At 44.1% G+C, this 6123-nt stretch overlaps 1 long non-coding RNA gene across 1 annotated transcript; it reads right to left on the bottom strand.

The window, feature by feature from the left end:
* Nucleotides 1–1423: 1423 nt before the first annotated feature.
* LOC141575763 (uncharacterized) lies at nt 1424–5556 on the bottom strand. Its single transcript, XR_012503548.1, has 2 exons — nt 5424–5556; nt 1424–2123 (listed from the first exon to the last, which is right to left on the bottom strand). It is a non-coding gene; the product is annotated as an uncharacterized LOC141575763 (long non-coding RNA).
* Nucleotides 5557–6123: the final 567 nt, after the last annotated feature.

The following is a 6123-nucleotide window of genomic DNA, read 5'->3' as shown; positions in this document are numbered from 1 at the left end:
ACACCCCCCACCTAAAAACAAGGGGTTCATGGACTTGAACCCTGACCCTCGCCTTTCTAACCAGCCAGAGCTAACTTCCCACCATCAGGATTGCCTCACATTTCCTTGTAGGTAGCAGAGATCCCTCTGTCCCTTGCACATGGGTTTCCTGAGGCTCTGATCAAAGAGAATTTACACAAATATGGCTGTGACACAGGGTTAGGTGCGAATCTCCACCCCAATCCAACTCATCTTCCGAGAGCCCATACTAGAGGGGACACCACTGTGGGACAGCCACGGCTTTGCCAGAGTTCCACAGCATGGCACTCCACAGTCTGCACGGTCCCTTTACATGCAACCCAGAAGCAGACAGGAATTATAGCCCCATTTTACAGGCCAAGAAACCAAGGCTCAGCAATGGGGAGATCCTTGGCCAAAGGCTCCATGCCCAATGGCAGAGGTGGAGCCAGAACCCAGTTTAGCTCCTGCTAGTGCCCCTGCCCTGCCTCTGGGGGTTGGGGAGGGTCAAGGTGGGCAGGTGAGCCCCAGCCAAGGAGGGCCAGCCTGGGGCAGGGGACACACAGTGAGATGGAGCTAGGAGCTGGGTTCTTGGGGAAGGGGGTGGGTTGGGGGGCCCAGACTCTGAAGAAAGCTGCCATACTAGCCCTGGACTGCCCACCACTGGACTCTTTGATGAGAAAGGATAAATTTCAAATTTGTGCCTTTCGGTGGGATGTGAGCCCCACTCTGCACTAACTGTGTGCAGGGCCTGAGCTGAAGCATCATCCCCAGTTCACAGGTGAGGAGAGTGAGGCTCGGGGCAGGAGGTGACTTGTCACACCACATAAAGAGCAGGGGGTCCATCTCTGCAGTCAGACCGGGAGTTTGATGAATTTCTCAGTAGGAGACCAGAGAGGAGGCCACAGCCACAGGTCTGGGCTGCGGGGCACTCGGGACCGTCGTCACCTTGCCTTCAGCCATCAGAGGGATGCGTTGGGCCAGCAGCACCTCTGTCCCCAAGGGAGCAGAAACAGGGCCCCCAACATTCTGCTTTTGAAGGGCAGCCTTGCAGGCAGGTTGAGTCCCAACAGGCCACGCTCACCAGGGCCAGGCCGTTTGGGGTGTCCAGAGTGGCAGAAAGAAAAGAGACTGAACATCACTAATTATTAGGGAAATGCATATCAAAACCACAGTGAGACACCACCTCACAACCTGGAGGATGGCTACTATCAAACAACAGAAAATTTAAGTGTTGGTGAGGATGTGAATAAAGGGGAACCCTTGTGCATTGCTACTGGGAATCTAAGATGGTTGCAGCCATTATGCAAAACAGGATGACCGTTCCCCAAAGAGTTAAACAGAATTACCAAATGATCCAGAATATTTCTGGGTATATACCCAAAAGAACCGAAAACAGGAACTCGAACAGGTATCTGTACACTAATGTTTGTAACAGCTTTATTCGTAATAGCCAAAAGGTGGAAACAACCCAAGTATCCATTAACAAATGAATGGATAAACAAAACATGGTCTATTCATACAATAGAATATTATTTAGCCTTAAAAAGGAAGGAAACTCTGACATGTGCTGCAACCTGAATGAACCTTGATGACATTAAACTAAGGAAAATAAACCAGACACAAAAGGATGAATGCATGATTCTCTTTACAAGAAGTACCCAGAGTAGTCAGATTCCCAGGGACAGAAAGGGCAATGGTGGTTGCCCGTGTTACCCTTTCAGGTTGGGCCCCCACAGTGCCGCTGGAGCCAACAGAACGAGACCGAGTTCAGTTTAGAAGCAAAGGAAAGCTTTATACTCTGATCAAAGGAGGGAGAGGTGGGAGCTCGAGCCCTAGAGTCCTCCGAGGCTGACTCGCGGCTGCTTTATAGGGCAGTGTCAGCCGGGAGGGGGCCGACTCGTTCTTGCCGGTCTGCGCAGGCGTGTGGCTCACAGCGCGACCTATCGCTGTGTTCTGCGCAGCCTCCCTGCTCACCTCCTGCTGCCGCCATCTTGAATCGAGCATTGTGCGCAGCTGCACACGGCCCGTCGAGCTGAGGTGTCCCTGTAGCCATTTTGCACCAGGAACTCTGGTCTGAGTACAGGACTTCTGCACACGGCTCTCTGTGAGCTAGTAAAATAAGACTAAGCACAAAGGAAAACAAACAAATAAGGTTAGACTTTATTACCCAGATTCTGTTCTTATTTCCTGGAAGTCCTTAATTGGCTTTGCCAGAGACACCGGGGACTGGGGGGTAGGGAGAGGGGAAAATGGGGAAGTTTAATGTTTAATGAGGACAGAGGTTTAGCTGGGGAATGAAAAAGTCCTGGAGTTGGATGGTGGTGCTGGTTGCACAACAATGTGAATGTACTTAATGCCACTGAACTGTACTCTTAAAAATAGTTGAAATGGCAAAGTTTATGTTAGGCACGTTTTACCACACACACATAAAAAGGGAAACAAACAAGGATTAGAGACCTAAATATAGGAGCTAAAACCATAAAACTCTCAGAAAAACACATGGAGGTATATCTACACGACCTTGGATTTGGCAATGTTTTCTTAGATATGACACTAAAAGCATAAGCAAGAAGAGAAAAAGTACAGAAGTCAGACTTCATTAAAATGAGGAACCTCTGTGCATCAAAGGACACTAAAGAGAGTGAAAAAACCCTCAGAACCGAAGGAAATACTTTCAAATTATAAAAAGGAAACAATTTTTTCAAATTATGTATCTGATAAAAGGTGAAAATCCAGAATATATAAAGAATTCTTACAAGTTAACAGTAAGAAGACCACCCAACTTAAAATTAGGTAAAGACATTTTAAAAACTTGAATAGACATTTCCCTTTGTTATTGTTGTTTTTTGGGGGCATGATTAGGTTTATTTATTTAGTGGAGGTACTGGAGCATGAGAACCCAGGACCTTGTGCATGCTAGGCATGCACTCTACCACTGAGCTACACCCTCTCCCCCGAATAGACATTTCTCCACAGAAGATACACAAATGGCCAAAAAGCACATGAAGAAATGCTCAAGGTCATTAGTCATTAGAGAAATGCAATTCAAAATCACAGTGAAACACCGCTGAAACCCACTAGGATGGCTATGATAGCAAAATAAGAAAACAGACAAGGAACCCTCGGACATCGGCAGGGGGAATGTAAAATAATGCAGCCACTTTGGAAAACAGTGGCAGTTTCTCAAAAGGTTGAACATGGACTTACTATACGAATCAGCACTTCTACTCCGAGAGGTACACCCAAGAGAAGTGAAAACGTGTTTTCGCAGAAACTTGTACAAAAAATGTTCATAGCAGCATTATTCATAAAAGCCAAAAGTGGAAATAACACAAATGTCCATCAACTGATCAATAGATACATAAAATGTGGTATATTTATACAAAGGAATATTTTTCAGCCATAAAAAGGAATGCGGTACTGATACATGCTGCAACATGGATGAACTTTGTATATATTATGCTAATTTAAAGAAGCCAGTCACAAAAGGTCACATACTGTATGAGTCGTTTTATATGAAATATTCAGAATAGGGAAATCTGCAGGAATAGAAAGATTAGGAGTTGCCAGAGGCTGGAGCAGGGATGCAGGAAATGGGGAATGACCGCTAATGGGTACAGGGTATTTTGTGCGGAGTGAAAATGTTCTGCAAATAGATAGCGGTGATGGTTGCACAGTCTTGTGAATATACTTTAAAAAAATCACTGAACTGGACAGCAGCATGTAAAACAATGAAGCTAGAACACTCCCTTACACCATATACAAAAATCAACTCAAAATGGATCAAAGACTTAAACATAAGGCAAGATACAATAAACCTCCTAGAGGAAAACATAGGCAAAACATTATCTGACATACATTTCAAAAATTTTCTCCTAGAAGAAATAAAAGCAAGAATAAACAAATGGGACCTAATGAAACTTACAAGCTTCTGCACAGCAAAGGAAACCAGAAGTAAAACAAGAAGACAACCTACGGAATGGGAGAAAATTTTTGCAAATGAAACCGACAAAGGCTTGATCTCCAGAATATATAAGCAGCTCATACGACTCAATAAGAAAAGAATAAACAACCCAATCCAAAAATGGGCAGAAGACCTAAACAAGCAATTCTCCAAGGAAGACATACAAATGATCAAAAGGCACGTGAAAAAATGCTCAATATCACTAATTATCAGAGAAATGCAAATCAAAACTACAATGAGGTATCACCTCACACCAGTCAGAATGGCCGTCATTCAAAAATCCACAAATGACAAATGCTGGAGAGGCTGTGGAGAAAGGGGAACCCTCCTACACTGGTGGTGGGAATGCAGTTTGGTGCAGCCACTATGGAAAACAGTGTGGAGATTCCTCAAAAGACTAGGAAGAAACTTACCGTATGACCCAGGAATCCCACTCCTGAGCTTGTATCTAGAAGGAATCCTACTTCAGGATGACACCTGCACCCCAATGTTCATAGCAGCACTATTTACAATAGCCAAAACATGGAAACAGCCTAAATGTCCATCAACAGGTGACTGGTTAAAGAAGATGTGGCATATTTATACAATGGAATACTATTCAGCCATGAAAACTGACAACATAATGCCATTTGCAGCAACATGGATGCTCCTGGAGAATGTCATCCTAAGTGAAGTAAGCCAGAGAGAGAAAGAAAAATACCATATGAGATCGCTCATATGTGTAATCTAAAAAACAAAAACAAAAACAAACAAACAAAAACAAAGTGTGAATACAGGACAGAAATAGACTCATAGACAGAGAATACAGACTTGTGGTTGCCAGGGGGTTGGAGGGTGGGAAGGGATAGACTGGGATTTCAAAACTGTAGAATAGATAAACAAGATTATACTGTATAGCACAGGGAAATATACACAAAACGTTATGATAACTCACAGAGAAAAAAATGTGACAATGAATGTGTATATGTCCATGAATGACTGAAAAATTGTGCTGAACACTGGAATTTGACACAACATTGTAAAATGATTATAAATCAATAAAAAATGTTAAAAAAAACACTGAATTGTACACTTTAAAAATGGTCAACTTATGATGTGTGAATTGTATCACACTTTAAGAAAAAATTTTAATAAAAAAGAGATGAACATTAAAAAATAAATAAATGAATAAATAAATAAATAAATAAATAAGCCTAATTATCCCCAAAAAATTAAAAAAAAAAAAAAAGATGAAACTGCCCAAGGGTTGAAGGGGAAAAGCAGACTGTCACAGAGTGGTGGCCAGAGCTCCACTGGGTCTCTGGTGAGGCACCCCAACCCCATTCCCCTTTCTTCTGCCCTTTATAGGCCCTGCCACCTCACCTCCCTGTGGTCTGAATCCCACCCCTGTTTGTTTCTTGCCCGCAGTGCTTGCCCCACAGTGAGGCTCCTGTACCCCCTGGTCTCCCTCCATACTCACCCAGCTGGTTCTGGTAGAACAGCATTTCACATTTCTTAGTAACCAATCCCCTGTGGGACAAGGGGTTCCAGGGTGTGGAGTGGGTGGCCCTGTCTGTCCCCTGCAGTTGTTAGTTGGTCGTTGCCACGGTCCCCTGAGAGCTTGGCAAACAAGGACTAGGAGAAGACATGTACTGTGGGTGGTTCTCCTTTGCAGAAGCTTTTGTTTTGAAGGAGGGAGATTAAATTCTACTGGCCTCAAGACACCCTGCAGCCCAAGGTGGGTGGATGCATGCCTCCTAACACACGATGATTTAGACCTTTTATCGAGCACTTACTGTGTTCCAGGCACAATGTTAAGCCCTCTGGGGGAAGGCAGAGCTGGGCTGTGGTTCTGGTACAGGTTCCAGAACCACACAGGCTTGGGTTCAAATCCTAACTTCCCATTTCCTGGCTGTGTGACTTCAGAAAAGTTTCTTAATCTCTCTGACCTTTCATATCTTTGACTGTAAAACGGGGATATCCCTATCTGTTTCCAAACGGTTTGACAATGATGTAACATTTTCTCTCAGCACAGAGAAAATGCTCAAAAAAAATGGGAGACTATGAGTTCTTTGCAGGCGGGGACCCAATTTACTGTAGTATCCTCAACTCTGCCTTCTGTGTGGTTTCCATTTTCTCACCTCCACACCTTGGCCTACGCCATCACCTCCACTTGGGAT

The sequence above is a fragment of the Camelus bactrianus genome, chromosome 32, assembly GCF_048773025.1.
Source record: "Camelus bactrianus isolate YW-2024 breed Bactrian camel chromosome 32, ASM4877302v1, whole genome shotgun sequence".
Classification (NCBI taxonomy): Eukaryota; Metazoa; Chordata; class Mammalia; order Artiodactyla; family Camelidae; genus Camelus; species Camelus bactrianus.
Note: the sequence above shows the minus strand (reverse complement) of the source record. Positions and strands in the feature narration are given on the sequence as shown.